This window comes from Actinia tenebrosa, unplaced genomic scaffold (genome assembly GCF_029948245.1).
Source record: "Actinia tenebrosa isolate PJP-AT-01 unplaced genomic scaffold, QUT_ActTen_1.0 PGA_scaffold10__47_contigs__length_13832649, whole genome shotgun sequence".
NCBI lineage: Eukaryota > Metazoa > Cnidaria > Anthozoa > Actiniaria > Actiniidae > Actinia > Actinia tenebrosa.
The window spans coordinates 8,664,058-8,681,979 of record NW_028292570.1 but is presented as its reverse complement, the minus strand read 5'-3'; the positions used below and the strand labels follow the sequence as shown (position 1 = coordinate 8,681,979).

Genomic DNA, 17,922 nt, shown 5'->3' with positions numbered 1-17,922 from the left:
GATAGTTGAAAATCGAAATCACCCAATCAAATTACGTGTTATACTTAACCTGTCAATCTATTTAGACTAGGAAAAACCCAAGAGAGCTGCGCGCGTTGACGAACTCGTGGCGCATGCTATATAGATTATCAAGAGAATATGAATATAATAGTTCATTTTCTCTTAAGATTATATTGTATCAATTATTTTGATCGACACGTGTATCACCACGCAGGTAATCTTTGAGAGTTTTTTAAAGTGAAGGTATTACCAAAAATTTGAATATACCACTTCCTTTTTCGGGCAAGACCTTTGTTCTGGTACACAGATTACTTTGTTATTCCATGTGGCAATAAAATTACTATACCCGTCCTTAGTTCCGGTTCCTTTACCGGCTTAGGTCGTCAAGGTTCTGTTATGACCGGTGTTCTCTTTACGGGAAAATACAAAATATACAGCTATGAACGACTTTTTTATCCATAATGACCCCCCCCCCCCCCCGTTCCTAGTATTTTTTAAAAACTTGAACAAAAGTAAAGAAATAAAATTACTATACGTGATTTTTAAATATGCATTCAATATGCACTCAGCCGGGTTTTTCGATTTGCCGGTTTGATTGGGGGTAAAATTGAGATCAGTCGGGTTTTTTATGTGGTAGGATACAAAACAATGTCCAAACTGACAGCATCTTTTTATTTACCTTAAGTCAAAATTTTAATTTCATTCAATAATGAAAACGATTGACAGTGATTGATATAACAAATATATGATTTGTTCATGGTTTCTTTGATTTTCTTTGCGAGAAGAGCCAACTATAAATAAAGATAATTTCCCCTAAAAGGCGTTTTCAGGATTTAGACAACAAATTATCGAGAAAAATCGAGATGAAATATACTGTTTTAAAAACAGACATTCCGAGCTTGATCTCAAGATCCTCTTGGATAGGTGAGGCCAAGTATTAATAAAATGACGTCAAACCTTTCAGACGCCTATAAACATTTGATATAAAACGTCAAAAATGATAGAAAGTCGTGCAGCAAATCATGTTTTGGTCTTTCTAAATACAATATAAAATTATAACTATGAATTAAAGCTCTGCAAAGACTGCATGTACAATTGAACCTGCATGCCAAAAGTTATCGTCTTTTCAGAACGATTTTTTCAAATTTTCTCCTGTAATTAAGTTAGAGTGCACGCACTAAAACCGTGAACATTAAATACTACTAATTAGTACTATTTCATACAAAGGTATAACTAGCTAAAACTAGTGTGAGCTGCGTCGGTGTTTCTAATGAAACAGTAATGATGAAAAGGTAAATTATACACCGTGAAAAGATGAAAAAACTTACTGACGTTTCGGACGCTAGTCCTTCGTCGGAGTAAAAGAGAAAGAAGTGGTAGAAAGGAGTGTATATATGATAGAATAAGACAAAAGAAACCAATGAGAGCAAGGTAGGCAAGGAAACAAAAACAAACAATCAAAAGACAAAAGGAAAGGTTAGTTGAAAATAAAGCGTTCATTAATCCCGTTGGGACTAAGAGTGCCCAATAGGTGAATAAGCCGCATTTCTTTGGTCTTGCGACAATCATTGTTGCCGTTAAGCAAAGAAAGACCGAAAACAATGAAGTCAGAAAGAGAATGGTTAGTTAGATTAAAATGGCGGGAAACTGGTTTGGTAGGATCGTTATTGCGAATATCATAAAGATGATTGCAAATGCGATCACCAAGACGGCGGCCAGTCGCTATTCCGTTCTCGCAATTTCTTCGTCTTCGTCGTCTGTGTAGTGATAATCTTGATTTTTCTGTTAAATGTTCTGAGATGCGTTCCTTCTTCCTTAAGCGTAATTATCCTGCTCATGTTATTGATCGCGCTATTCGTAAAGTTTCTACTATTGATCGTACCACCGCTCTCACATCTCACACTCGTCCCTCTAATGACCGCATTCCTTTCACTCTTACGTATCATCCTATTAACATTTCCATTAAGCCCATTGTTAACCGCAACTTTTCTCTGCTTGACTCTGATACCCGCACTTCTGCTATTTTCAACAACCGCCCTCTCTTTTCCTATAAACGTGATCGTAATCTCCGTTCTTTCTTGGTCAAGGGAGTTCTTCCCTCTAACAAAGAACCTGGTACTTTTCGCTGTTCTCGTAAACGTTGTTATACTTGTCCTCACATAGCCTCTCACACTTCTGTTGTCGGTCCCAAATCTACTGTTAAAATCACTGACCATTTTGTTTGTACCACTTCTAATGTTGTATATTGTATTAAATGTACCCGCTGTAATCTTTTATATGTGGGTGAGACTGGCCGCCGTCTTGGTGATCGCATTTGCAATCATCTTTATGATATTCGCAATAACGATCCTACCAAACCAGTTTCCCGCCATTTTAATCTAACTAACCATTCTCTTTCTGACTTCATTGTTTTCGGTCTTTCTTTGCTTAACGGCAACAATGATTGTCGCAAGACCAAAGAAATGCGGCTTATTCACCTATTGGGCACTCTTAGTCCCAACGGGATTAATGAACGCTTTATTTTCAACTAACCTTTCCTTTTGTCTTTTGATTGTTTGTTTTTGTTTCCTTGCCTACCTTGCTCTCATTGGTTTCTTTTATCTTATTCTATCATATATACACTCCTTTCTACCACTTCTTTCTCTTTTACTCCGACGAAGGACTAGCGTCCGAAACGTCAGTAAGTTTTTTCATCTTTTCACGGTGTATAATTTACCTTTTCATCATTACTATTTCATACAGAATCCTTTGTTTTCTATTGTTTAATTATCACTATTTAGTGCTAAAAATTAGCATTTGTTTCACTGGTTTAGTGAGAGCACTCTAATGTTCAATAATTTAATGTCATTTTATTCAAGGGACCGTCGTAATAGCGCAGCGCACTGATTCTTAAAATAGATTCGGACAAACATTGCATCCCGTTTAACCGCTACGAGGATTATACGAACCGATTTTAATTTTTTTTACTTAGGGTTACAATAATAACCCATGTAAACTAAGATCAACTGCGATCGGCTGTGAAAATTTTCTGTTGAAAGTAAACTTGTAAGTTTGTTTGTCCGAATTTCGCCTTTGTCTTCGTTGTTATGACGTCACGGTTGCGCTGCGCTATTGGGGAAACCTGTGGCGGTATCCCTTACCTCTCATCTGCCTGTAATTTGTTTATATTTTTCATTTGTTTAAACTATGATTTGATGTGAGGTAAATGCTAAATAAAATAAAATAAAATAAAATAAAATAAAATAAAATAAAATAAAATAAAATAAAATAAAATAAAATAAAATAAAATAAAATAAAATAAATAAAATAAAATAAAATAAGAGTTTCTGCGCATTTTCTGCGTGAAGCCGATCGTTGATTTGACAGTTTATGATCCTAAAAGTGCATCGTGTAAAGATGGTCGTACTACTACTGTGATTATCGAACTCTGTCGAATTTTCATCTGATAGGCTTGAGCCATTGAGCCGAGGCACCATTTGGTAGGTCGGGCTAATCGGGGTACTACGAAATTTATAAACACCCGAAGTTAATTGGTTCTTTTACTGAATTAAGATGTTACTAGCTACTTCCCCCAGCCCGGAACTGATTTTTTTATGAACTTCCTTTCTACTTAGTCAACTAACTGCTAAAAAATTAGTTTTCTTGACACAACCTCTTTGCATTCTCAGTTATGAGACGATCGTATACTGCAAGAAGTGGTGGTATGTTATGCTACTCAGGTGAACAAAAGACCCACAAAACATTTGAACGACCCTCCCTGCACGACAGGATAGCATTACGCTATCGCGACCGGCTTGGCTTCAAGAAACTATAGAAATAATATATATGCTGTCTGGTTCATGAGGAATATCGGCCGACAATCATGTAACTGGAGGAAATGGGAGAGAATTTGTAGCATTTAAAAGCGCGATTTATTTAGGTCAAATCATCTAGCTCGATCTAGGGAAACTGTAACAAAGCAAAATGTAAAAGATGGGAGTAGTATAGGGAATGGGGGTTCCAGCGCAATCTCAACACGGGCAAGACCCGTGTCAAAAATCCACCTACGGAAACAACCCACTCCAAGTGTGGTTGGGGGCAACAGCGCAAATATGTTAGTCTATATATGGAGTGCGAAGATTGTAAGAGAACTTTTAAGAAAGAAGCGGATTTGAAAAAGCATTTGAAAATGAAGACGAAGTGTATGAGCAGTTATGATTGTGGATGTGGTAAGAAGTTTGAGACTAAGGTTAAATTGTTTTGGCATTGTCAGGATTGTGAGTATGACTACGACGATCTGAAAAGGGTCTGGAATTAGGTATAAGATATTTCCTATTATATAGATGGAATCCCAAAGCAATTTCGAAACGGTGTCAATACCCGGTAACGGTGAGATTGACGTTAGGCAGTTTTGGCGTCAGTCAGAAAGGAAGGTCAAGAGAACGCTTCGAAAAGGCATAGAAGAATTAGGAGCCCTGAAAGCGAGTATAATGGTAGAAGTAAGTTTATCAAAAGATGAGGTAACGACGACAGCAATGCTGCGATCAAAGTCGTTAGTGATATTAGAGTCCACGAATCTGGATAGGTCACTCAGCGAAGCCTTAGAAGCAATAATGGAATCGCTGTCTAACTACACGAAAGAAGGATCAGGTTGGACAGTGGAGGAGGTAGAAGGTATGGAGGTTAGCATGGCAAGGTACGTGCCAATACGAGGAGGAAGTTACGTACCCCTGCCGGTGTGGGTAGAAAGGAAGAAGGCAATCGTTAACGTAAAGAATGACGACAACCGCTGCTTTATGTGGGCAATCAGGTCTGCACTGTATCCAGTAGATAAGGATCCATGTAGACCAAGCAAGTACCCAACAGACGATTTGGAGTGGGACGGCGTGGAATTTCCCATGCAGTTGATAGACATCCCCATATTTGAGGAAATAAACGATTTAGCAATTAACGTTTACGGAGTCAGAGACCAAACGATAGTACCACTAGTGTTGTCAAAGAGTAAAGGAGAACGAATACACCTTTTCTACCACGGCGGACATTATTCGTGGGTTAAACATATTAGCAGACTATTTTACAGACACACCAAACACAAAGGTAAGAAATACTTCTGTGATTGCTGCTTATTATCCTTTACCAGCGTTAAAGCTCTAAAGGATCACGACGAAATATGTCGCGGAGTCGAAGAAGTGGCGCAACGGATCCAGATGCCTACAGATAAGAACCTATCCTACTCAGACCATCAAAAGCAGATGCAGGTGCCTTACGTGATATATGCAGACTTTGAAGCGTTGATAACTAAGGAAGAGCAGAAAAGTGGTGCTACGAATAAGGTGGGATTACACGAGATCTGCTCCTTTGGTTACATAGTAGTCAGATCAGACGGTAAGGCCGACCCTCCTGTAATTTACCGAGGTAAGAACGCAGCTAATGAGTTTCTAGAAGCATTGCGAGAAGAGGAGGGAGAGATTAGAGAACAATTAAGATGTCCAAAGAAGATGGAATTTACCAAAGAGAACCAGGAGGCTTTTAACAAGGCAAAAAAATGCCACATTTGTCAACATACGCTTCTTCAGTTTGGAAGACGAGCCAAGAAAGCGTGGGATGAAGATGGAAAGTATCTAGGAGAAGCTCATTTTAAATGCGGGAAGTATGCTAAGAAAGGTGAGAAGCCGGGAAAGCCCTCCACGCACTGCATTCACTGCCACAAAGCATTTGTTGAGGATTTCTATGTGGATAAGGTTAGGGATCACTGCCACATCACGGGTAAATACAGAGGAGCGGCTCATTGGAAATGCAATATAAACTTCAAAGTAAATCCAGATATGGAGATTCCGGTGTTCTTTCACAACCTCCGCGGTTACGACTCCCATTTGCTACTACAAGGAACAGACGGCTCCGACGTCAAATGCATACCCAACAACAAAGAGCGCTACATGTCCGTAACTGTGGGTAAGCTAAAGTTCTTAGATTCGCAGCAGTTTATGGCGGACTCCTTGGCAAACCTCGTAAAGTATAACACCAACTTTCCCATTTCCAGTCAATACGGCGCGGAAAGGAAAGGAGTCTACCCATACGAATACATGGACTCCTGGGATCGATTCAAAGAACCCCTACCACCCAAAGATCGCTTCTACAGCACCCTAAACGAGTCCGGTATAAAGGATGAGGAGTACCAGCATGCGTTAGACGTGTGGGAAAAGTACTCCTGTGAGAACATGGGTGACTACCACGACATCTACCTAAGGTCTGACGTAGTGCTGCTCGCAGATGTTTTCCAAAGCTTCAGAAAGATGGCTATGGAATATTACGGATTGGATCCCGCTAATTTCTACACGGCTCCTGGGCTCAGCTGGAGTGCTTTGTTAAAGAAGACAAATGCGCAGTTGGATCTCCTAACGGAGTACGACATGTATCGGTTTATGGAAGACGGTATTCGTGGCGGCGTATGCGGACCCAGCCGACGTTACGCCCGCGCAAACAATCCCACGGTGGAGTACGACCCGGAGAAGCCAACCACATACATCTTCTACTTAGACGCAAACAACCTCTACGGTTGGGCAATGTCGCAGTACTTACCTGTACGCGACTTCGAATGGGATCCAGTGAAGCCGATAGACTTCTACATGCAGGTAGGAAAGGAGGAAGACAAGGGTTACGTCTTAGAAGTGGATCTGGAGTACCCAGAGCGCCTGCACGACGAACACAATGAGTTCCCCTTAGCACCAGAAGCGATAGAGATACCATTTAAGCAGCTAAGTCCGCTGCAAAAGCAAATGTGCCCTGGTTACAAACCGTACAGGAAACTAACTATGAACCTGATGGACAAGCGAAAGTACGTGGTGCATTACCGCAACCTGCAGTTCTATGTGCGCCACGGCTTACGCGTGAAGAAGATCCACCGCGTTTTGAAGTTCACGCAGGAACCATGGATGCGCCCCTACATTGACTTTAACACGCAAAAGCGTACCGCAGCGAAAAATGACTTCGAGAAAAACCTCTTCAAACTGATGAACAACAGCGTGTTCGGAAAGACAATGGAGAACATCCGCAAGCGCGTAAGCATAAAGATAGCCAGCACCAGAGAGGAAGCAGAAGCATACGTGTCACAGCCCGGATTCGTTAGATACGTAGAAATGTTAAACTTCTACGTGATTCACATGAAGAAAGCGAATCTATTCCTGAATAAACCCGTATACACGGGGTTTACAGTGTTAGACCTATCAAAGCTGCTCATGTATGAGTTTTACTACGACAAGCTAAAACCGAAATACGGTGATAAGTGCCGCCTCTTATACACCGACACCGATTCCTTGATACTAGAGGTGCAGACGGAAGACATTTACGAAGACTGTGTTCCCGACATCGATGAATACGACACCAGCGATTACCCACGCGACCACTTTCTTTACTCCCCTAAAAACAAGAAAGTAATCGGGAAAATAAAGGATGAGATGAAAGGAAAACCCATCGTGGAATACGTGGGCCTGAAACCAAAGATGTACAGCGTGCTAAAGTTAGACGGCGTAGAAAAGAAAGCTAAAGGCGTAAAAAAGTATGTGGTTAAGAAGGACATTACGCACGAGTCCTACCTCAACGTATTACGAACACGCAAGGAACAGCGGCATAAGATGAACAGCCTGCGCAGCTATGGTCATCAGATACATAACGTCACGCAGGAGAAGGTGTCACTGTCTGCATTTGACGGTAAGCGATGGATGTGTGATGACGGAGTGCATACGATAGCATTCGGACATCACACGATAAGCAGTTCTTCTTTGACGAACCCACGCGTGGGACCATCATGAAGATAATACAAGATGGGCTGACCCTTCTTAGCTATTACGCTTCGGATCTGGTAAGTTTCCAAAGACCAATTAGGATCCGTAGCTCTTTTGGATCCTCCTTCTAATTCACCCGGTCCGTAGAGATATCGGACTGTGACATTACCTAATTTTTTTTCATGGGGGAAGACCGCCCTTGAACTTCTGACGTAGGACTTGTGTTCCACGTGTTTCTTTTTTATGGCATCCCTGGGTTTTATCCCCGTAGCCCTGGCCGCCTCGTTGTTCAAAGCTGCGACGACCTGGGGGAGCCTCTGAGTCCATTCCCTGGTGCGTTTGGAGGGATCTTCCAGCTCTTTCCAATACTGGTACCCAAAGAGACGCTCGGCCAAGGTCTTATTGAATCTTTCGACGATGCTCTGACCCCTGTGGTACTCTGCTTTAGCTCTTCTAATCTTAGTGTCGTGGTCTTTCAGGGTCTTGGTAACCACGCCCATAAACTCCGTCCCCGCATCCACTTGCAGCAGCTTAGGCCATTTCAAGACGCGCTTATAAATCCTACCTAGGGCTTCTGCGACTTCCCCAGAATCCTTACTGGTTATAGGTTCGGCGTCCTTGTATCTGCTTGCGATATCGACTACGGTCAAAGCGTACCTATAGGTCTTCTTTCTCACCTTATCGTGCGGCAAGAAAAGCAAATCCGCCTGATGAACTTCATTGGGGGTATTTACGGTGAAGCTGGGCCTGGGAATGTACTTAGGCACGGGAAGATAAACCTGCCAGAGGGTTTGTTTTTTCAACCAGTTCTTAGCCGTTTCGTCTGATACCCTGGCCGCGGTCGCGAGTTTCTTGATAGCTGATGCTCCTCTCCAATAGCCTTCAGGTCCATAGTAAATCCTTTTAAGTTTGTCCTCTACGCGGCCCATTATATGAATTCCAGGACAAGATTGATCTTGCGTCCGTTAAAATCCACCGTCTCTCCGTCCACTTTAATGGTGATGTTTATGCTTTCTACCAAATTAGACAAATCATAGCTCAAAGAAATGGGGGTGTATTCTACCAGGTCAAATGGATTACCTTTGGGTAGAAACTTGGACATAAGAGAAGACTTTTCTCCATTGTTGTAACTATGGACCAAGTCGCAATAGACTTCGTAAGAGGATGCGACTTTCCATTTCACATCATATGTACTGCCGCTATTTATCGTGGTACTAGTAAGACCTAGGAGTTCTACCAATGGACTGCCCATTAAATTAGCGCTTCCACTATTTTTCTTGAATTTCATTTCATGGGGTAATCCTGTGGTAAGAGTATATCCATGCTTTGCTAGCTCCTTAGCCAGTGTTATGGGGGTGTAATGGGAATCTGGTATTTTTGGTTTGGTGCCGGAAGTTCCGATGACAAAGCCATTAATTAAATTATGCCAAGAATTGTACAAAGAGCAACTAACCAACCGAACCTTACAGGCTTTGATGGGAGGATTCAGATAAGTAGTAAAGTCATTCTTGTCGCTTTCCAAAAAGACGATCATATATTACAGGGGACAAGTCCCCTTCGTTAGAGCAGATACGCCAAGGCCGCGCCTCCGGCCAGCCCTGCAACTCCTACGAAGACCAACTCATTGTCTTTTTGTTTCTTAGAAGGCTGGTAGTAATTCTTGAACTGAGGCTTTCTTAACCCCGTTAATGCCGCGGGGTGTGCTTGCGCATAAAGTTTGAAGGCGTAGTCTGTGTTTTCGAAGTTCTTATCCGCCTGCATCTTGTCTTGGTAGTTCTTGTCCAACCAATCCCTGTAAGCTTGTCTTTTTTCATTCCAAGCCGCCACGTCTCGCTGATATTTCTCCAGCGCTAAGTCGTGTCTCTTCCTTTCGGCGGCTAAGTCTCCGCTGCGATCACCTCTAACTAATCTATCCAAATACTGACCACCATAATTAGCCCCTGTAAATGCTAAAGCTGCAATGACTCCACCTGCGACTAAGCTAACCATTATACATTAGGTAGGTACTTTTCCTTCCGTAGGTAATCCTTTACCATGATAGCCCCGCCAACGGCAGCGGTCATCTTAGCAAAATTAGCGAAGCTCTTGCTTGGGTCTTCAGTAAAGTCTTCTTTGAGCACTTTCTTACCTACCCAACCAATACCCGCAACAATAGAAGTAATAATAGCTGCTTCTTCAACAGTTTTCAACAACGCGGTCGACATTATATTACAAAGCGAGAAGGAAAATCTAGGTTGCCACGGGTGATAAATCTACTCCATTTCAGGGATCTTACTTTTTCTAACAGCCGGTTCCACAGGTGCGTGATATGTTGGCGGCACATGCACGGCCTCCCACTTTACTTCTGGCTTCGTAGCCCGCCATTGTAAGTAAAGGCTGCCTGCTGCTATAACGACTCCTAACGCGCCGATGACGTACCCAGGATTAATGAAGGATTCCTCTTCCTCCACCTTTTCTTTTTTCTTTGCTTTGTTCTTCCTGTTCATCTCCGCGAGCTTCTTACCGGCAGCGACTCTGCCCGGAGATTTAGCCTTGGTAATCTTGGTATCTTCTACGGGAGCCTTTTCTGGTTGTTCTTCGGTGTCACTCATCTTATATTAAGGGGCTTGAAGGACTTGACAAGTAACTTGATGACGACTTGACAACGACTTGACTAGGTACTTGAGAATGACTTGACAACGACTTGACTAAGTACTTGAGGTGACTTGACAACGACTTGACTAGGTACTTGAGGCGGCTTGATCAGGTACCTCAGCAAGTGCTGCCTGAAAGACCTTTTCAACTTCTCTGTCCTTTTTGAAGTCCTTCCAAGATGTTCCGAAGGAACCTAGTACCTCCTTCAGGTCGACGTGCTGAGCTACGTGAAGTGCCGCAGAGGCGACTGCCATTAACTTACCGCACTTTAAAGACAACCACCCGCAGGTTATCTTAAGTTCTTGGGCGATGACATAGTCCTCGCTTATGTCCTTCTGTAGTTGCTCCACGTCGTCTATAGGCAGTGCAAGTCCAAGCAATTTAGTGGCAAGTCGGATAGCGGAGTCTGCTACGGCGTCCGTGGTCTTACTTGCGAGGGCGGCCTCGTACCTCTTATGGAACTTCTTAACTTCCTCTTCTGACAGCTTATTAACCTGCTCATGGGTAAGTTCCTTGCCTATCATTTCTTTGCACTTCCCAGATGACACAAGAATGTTAAGTTGTTCCTTGAGGTTACTTTCATCTAGCTGTGTGGGGACTTCATCTAAGAGCTGCTCAATCTCCATATACATTAGGAATCATAGATTCCAACCTCGTACGGAAACCTCAAAGAGAAGATCATTTTGGAATGTTGGTGCGTTTTTAAATGTCGCATGTATTCGTGCAGCTGTTCCTTGCTTATCTCACCGCCGTAGTCGCTTAAGATGGTTTCCAGGTCAGACTTGCTCGGAGTATAAAATACTACGAGAGAGCCTATGTTTTCCCTAAAGGGCTTAGAGACGCTGGTAAGCTGCTGCGAGAGCAACCAAACGCTAATGTTGTCATGTCTGCCGCTAAAGGCGAGCTTCACTAATTCGGAGGTGCGCTTTTTTACGTCGTCCCCACAGGCAATGTCATCCAATATGAGTAAAGTCTGTGTATCTTTAGGGAATTGCTTGTGCCAGAACTTCAAATGGCTGGATAACTCGTTAGGGTCTAAGATATCTACAAAGAAGTCGTCATCTTTCACTCCTATACCCGTCCAGGTGCGGTTGTTCACGTAGGTGGGGCATAATAACACGATATAGTCGAAGCGGTATCTAAAGGGCCCTAATAGCTGCTCCACGATGAACTGGGTCTTTCCGCAGCCGGTGGGTCCTACTATCAGAGCGTTATAAGGCATGTGATCTGGGTTCATATATAGATGGAACCAGTGGAAGCAGTAAGAAGGATTACCGCCGACGCAAAGGATAAAAGAGACACCATAGAAATGCAAAGGGAAGAGATAGACCGGTTAAAAGAGCGCGTACAGGAATTGTACGATGAAATGTGTGGTCTGAAGCGCGCGGAACGGTTTGGCGCGCTTTTGACAATGGCGACGTGGGCTAAGGAGTCCATTAAGGACTTCATTCGATATCCCCCATAGATATATGGACTGCATTACGTGCGAACTACCTGCTGACTGCATAATCCCTCCCAAAACACCGATACCCAAACCGTGTAAAAAATACACCTGCCGTCACTGTAATAAGGTATTCTCTGAAGAAGACTTCGTTGGACATTGGTGTCCCGCGGATACTAAAGCACAAAGGACTTTAGACGACGCTCGAGAAGAGTAAGAGGTCGCAAAGAAGATCTTACTAAGCCCCCGGCAAGGGGAATTAGCATAGGTCTTTCTTTTTTATTGTTATTTTGTTAAATGCTGCAAAGAGGTCTCAAGTAAGGGTCTATTTTTTATTGTTATTTTGTTAAATCATCGTAATCGAAGAATGGTTAACATGATTATCTTTTTGCTGGTTTCAACGATGAGAAAGAATGATACCTCATCTCTTAATGGGGGCTTAACAAAATAACAAGAAATAATAGACCCTTACTTGAGACCTCTTTGCAGCATTTAACAAAATAACAATAAAAAATAAGGTATATATAATGAAGTGCGTGCAATGTGATAGAGCTTTTAGTAGCAAGCAGCGACTGCAATACCATCTTTCCAAGAAAGTCTGTCAGAAGACAATCAGCACTGTTTGCGGTGACTGCGGTAAGGAACTGTCCACAGTACAGGCCCTACGATATCACCGCGAGAACAGAGTCTGCCTTAAAGGCCATTGCCACCGATGCGATGAACCCCTCTTCGAAGAGAACTGGCATAAATACCGCTGCCGGCGTTACCACCTCGAAGAAGTTGTCTGTGAAACCCACGGCGATTTAGCAGAGCGATGTTGCCCCCTTGAAACCAGCCGGGCTTTAGTGCTGCGTAAAAAAGAAATAGACCAAGATTTCGTATGCTTTGACGACTACGAAGGAGTAAGATGGGAGAACCGAGAACACTGGGACGGCATCTGCGATAAATGTGGTTGTCAACGCAGCGGTCAACATATTTGGTGTTGCCTGTACGAAGGTCCCAAGCCTTTAGACCATTACCTTGCAATACGAAAAGAATGGTCTAATATATGATGTTACCTTACGTCGCAGCGTTCGCAGGAGGAGCCTTGATTACGATATCGATCGATTTCATGTCGGAAAAAATGAGGTCCGACGTAGCAGACCAATACCTAGAAGCCCATGAGGACGACTAATCACACAATGGATTAGCCTCCGCCTTTCTTTCAACGTCGAACTTCCATCGACCGTTGACTTTACCATAGCTACGTATGTGAGTGTACTCTTCGCCTTGCAGTACGTACCGTACGCAGTCAGGAGCCCACAAACTGTACTCTTGGCTGCCGTCTAAGAGGACCAACCTTAAACGGTTAATGTCCTCGAAGACGACGTAATTTTTTATTTTGTATGAAATGCCTTGTATTAATTCGCGCCAGTGAGTTTGTTCAAGAATCATTATATTTATGAAATATCTTTCGGTGCGTTTGTAGCGTCTCCTGTGACTTGAAAGCCTTAACGCAGCCAGGACAAGGTATGCGAATGCCGTCGACGTAACGGTCGATTTCCCTGCAGATCAGATCGTAATCGTTGCTTACCATCGTTAAGTATCCATTCATTTCATATTGCGTCAATACCGCTTTTTGTTTGTCGGACAATACACCGTTACCCTTTGGCGTCTTCAGTTCCAGACATAACCCACTGTATTTTTTATGGGAGTTAAGAATTAGGATGTCGGGCTGACCTGCCTGGTAGCCCTTTTGCCAGCACGTTATCCTTTTACTGGTGGTATCTTGCAATTCCCCGAGTCCAGGTGCTAATAACAGCGTAGGGTGAAACCGGCGTATGTAATCTACGACTTTCTTGTGCAGGTCGAACTCGTTCTCGATCTTGAAGACTAACTTGTTTGGACCATCCAGAGAGTACTTTCCTGTCTTCCTTAACGTTGGTAGGACATCCTCGAAGACCCAATCTTGAAATGCCTCTGCTGTCGGTAGCTTGGAGCTAAATATTAACTGATACAAACCAGATTCCGTCACGTACAGGGATTGTGGGTGTGAACCAGAAGGGAGGCGATTCACCTCTATTCTAAATTCGCTAAGCCTCTTCTTATGCTTATCCCGCACGTGGACTTTAATAGCATCTTTGGTGTCTGCGTAACCTAATGCCTTTGCTACCTCTTTCGCCTTAAAGTACAGCTTGTCGCTTTGCACTAGGCATTGCAGTTTAGTTTCGTTGTTTTCGAATACGCGGAGCATATTATACGTAAGGGATATTTTTATCCTCAGTCATCCTAGTACGCAACGCTTTTTAGCTGATTCATTTCCACGCTTAGCTGCGCGTCTGAGACTACGAAAATGTATGCATTTATCTTAGTAGTGTCGCTGGCGTCTTTGGTGCGCTTGATCTCCAACGTAATGCCGTCCTGGGTATTTACCAGCCGCAATCCCTGTCCATGTAGGTCTTCGTCGTTCGTCGTGCGCATGTCGATCCACAGCGCATACTTATCCTTAAAGAATTCCTTTGGACCAATTTGGTCGCCAAACTTACGTGCGACTTCCCGGTACATATCCGCGGGCTTTATCCCTTGTGAGTAAACCTTATTAGGCACTCCGTTGATGCTAACACCTACGTTGGTAATGTTAGGATTAAAGAATGCCTCAGAGTCACGCAATCCTGCCGTGTATGTCTTTGCGAACAGCAACATTATCCCTGTAAGGCTACGCCTGGGAAGGTTAATGCTTTGGTTGATGACCTCTTCGACATTATTTGTAAAGCTGAACGTCTTATACATCACGACGTGATCGTAAAGGAAAGCCTTCCCGGAGCTGTATTCCATACCGGCGCTACGTGCTAAGTCTTCGCTGTATACCGTTTCATACTGCAGCTCTAAGTTAGTAACGGAGTATGGGTGGACGGCTGCTGAACTTACGTCCTTTCCCTGTAGGATGTTCGTAGTGTCTGCTAGGGTTACTTCGAACTGCAGCTCGCTTAGCTGCCTTGGGTAGTATGCACCGTGGTTCGTGATAACTTCGAAATCTAATGGAACGACATATTTAGTACCATAAGCCGCCTTTATTTCGTCTTCTCCTGAGGCGCCAGAGGCTGCGCTTCTTACCTTGCGTATGGCATCACTGGCGATTCCCTGCTCTATCCTTTGCGCGCGGTCAAATGCAGTCAACCATAAGTCTTTGTACGTGGTATACAGATCGTACCTATTTAAGTCCAAGAGGGATTCCCCTGCGAACTTCACCCGCATCTTTGAGACAATGTTGCGACCAAGGTCGTTGACAACGTGACGCGCGTCCGCAGTGCTTGGTTGTATTGCTAGGTCAAACCTTAGCGCCAAGGTACCAGGAACTAAGACTAGGTTATCTGTTAGGCGGGGCACGCCTACGTACAGGGTTTCCCCTGGCTTAGCGCTGCTGGGGGTAAAGGTGACCCGGTGAAAGGTGCGTTCTGCTTTCAGTCCGCCAACCTGCTTAGGTAATACGTTGGGGTTTAACTTTGAGCTTATCATATATAATGGAAGTAGAAGGAACGGATTTTGACCCCACCACCGAAGAAGGTCAAGTCGACATTAACGACGAAGAATACGACGCATGGACTAAAGGCGCGGAAACCGACCCCCTAATCTACGATATGGCTCTAGAAAACAAGTATGGTAATAGATGGAAAAGCTTCAAGGCCGCCTTGAATCGCATGTGGCAATCAAAAAACCACGGCAGCCCCGTCCCTGAGTACTTGGAGCTTCAAAACATAGAGCAGCCTGAGGCAGCCGCGCGGGAAACCGTAGAGTGGGCAACGCGAGAGTTAAGGATGCGTCATCCCCACATTGACACTGACGCGATAAGACTCACAGAAAAAGGAAACAAAGTCCTCATAAGCGTCAGAGACCTAAGATATCCCGACAAAGACCGCTGGACGAACCCACAGCTCCTTTTTGACGAAAATGGCTCGGTCAAGGTTAACGTGGCAAGGTTAAGGGGCTTTCAAGAGGCCACCCGAAGCATGTTAGAAGGTATGGAAGCATTGAATGAAAGGATTGCGCTAGAAAGACGCGCTATCGAACTGCAAGAAACGTTGAAGGAAAGGGAAACAGAGTATGAAAAACGAATACGGCAGCTAACCGATGCTCAAAAGAAAGAAATCAAGGGCAAGAACGAAGTCATACTGCAATTCAAGCGAGAAGCTGAAGCGGCTTTAAACGAAAGAGACCAAGCCAGACAAGCCCTCAATCTTGCCCTGCAAGACCTAGATATTAATAATGAGGAAGCTAAGGACTTACGGACCACCATAACTAGGTCTTTAGAGGAGCGGCGGCAGTTGGTTGCTGAAATCAACGCTAAAGAGGAGCAACTTCGGCAAAGAGATCAGGCTATTAAAGACCTGGAGGGGCAAATAGAGCGGCAGCAGGAAATAATCGATGACCAAACTCGCCCCGAAGAGGAGAGGGAAGCAGCTCAAAAGGAGGTGGAGGCCCTTGAAATACGCCTTGCGGAATTACAGGCTCAAAAGGAAAACCTGGAAAAGGAGCTGGGGCTTACTACCAAGGAAAAAATAAAAAGAGCCCTTTTGAAGTATGGTATTCCGCTGGCGTTTGCGGTCGCTATTTCAAGCGTAGTAGGAGTCATCCTATCCGCGCTTAAGGCCACAGGCGCGGGCGTAAAGAAATTAGGTAAGGGGCTGACGGACTTGGGAAAAAAGATGGCAGCCGGTCTTCCTGGGCTGCTGGGTTCGGTTGTTTCCTTGGCACTTAAAGCCGGCGGCGAACTGTTGAAGTTCGTGGGCAACAACATCTGGATCTTGGTCGTCGCTATTGGGGTGGTCCTCCTGAAGAAGATGAAGGGTTAATCTTATCCTCGTGTATTACTGGTGGCTTATCGTCGTCGGGCGTCCGAGGCGCCCTCGACTGGGCATAAGTAAAGATGGTATTCGCGCCGCCTTGGTAATTCGGTACTAGCGGTATAGCCGTCATAGTGCTAATGGGCTTATGATTCCAAATAGCATCCGGTGGAGGGGGCCCCACAGCATTTATTCCTATGGAACCACGAGCTGCTATGATCTTAGCTTCATCGCTGGGACGAATTTGCAGCTTTGCATATTGGCAATTGGCTATCATATGAAAAGTCGCCGGCCTTTGATCTTCTCCGCTTCTTGGAGGGGGCTCCGACGAGAAATGAGCTGGGTTCCTATTATTATCTTTTTTTCTGTAGGGTAGTAATGGTCGGTTACTCTCATCAACGATCCTAAACCCAGCATTACATGAATTCCCCGTATTAATGCTAATAGTACACACAAGTAATCCCACGCCTCCAACCTTCACCCAAAGATCAGTGTCAAACCATTCATCATTTACGTACTCCTTCTCCTCTAAGTAATAAAGAAACCAATCTTCCTTTACATGTGGGTTCATATATTTCAGCGAACATAGTTTGCTTCTAGAGACTAAGCACCGTAAGAGTGCTAATGGTAGCGTGATTATAAGGTCGATCTCTTTGATCCTCTATGCTATTCACGCAAACACTCCCGGTGTCATCTACGCGTATTTGCAGCGTTACCTTCCCATGGCAATCAGCAACCATGTGGAAAGTCCAAACCGAGAGATTTTCGACGCTGGCTGGGTTGGGCTCTACGGAAAAATGTACAGGCTCCCTGTTGTTTGTCTTCGCGCGCATAGGCTGCAGTATGCCATTATCATCCAGGAACCTAAAGCCGACGTTTGCATGACTGCTCGCGCCAATGCAAATGCTGCATAATATTAACTTCTTTCCTGAATAGTTCAGGTCTACGGATAGGCCGGTGACGTCAACCCAAGATGCTTGGGTGTATTTTTTCTCACCTGTGTAAGTCGTATAGACACAATCTACTCCAGCTACGTAGGGGTTGTTCATCGCCATATATAATAACTCAGACCAACACCCGCGGCTGCTAAGCCGGCTTTTAGTAAGTTATGGTCATATTCCTCACGTATCGTAGGCATAACATGGGCCTTCTTCGATGGTTTCTTAACTACGGGTAGCTTCGCTTCGTGTGACTTTTTTGGCTTCTCTACGAAGTGAGGAATGTTCCTAAGAGTGTCAGAGTTCACGTCGTTCACCCCAAACTTCAT

The 17,922-nt window shown here is 44.1% G+C and overlaps 1 protein-coding gene across 2 annotated transcripts in view; it reads right to left on the bottom strand.

The window, feature by feature from the left end:
• LOC116298833 (protein-lysine N-methyltransferase SMYD4) overlaps positions 1-17,922 on the bottom strand; it is a 33,898-nt gene that overhangs the window by 10,390 nt on the left and 5,586 nt on the right. The gene's annotated exons all lie outside the window — the stretch shown is intronic.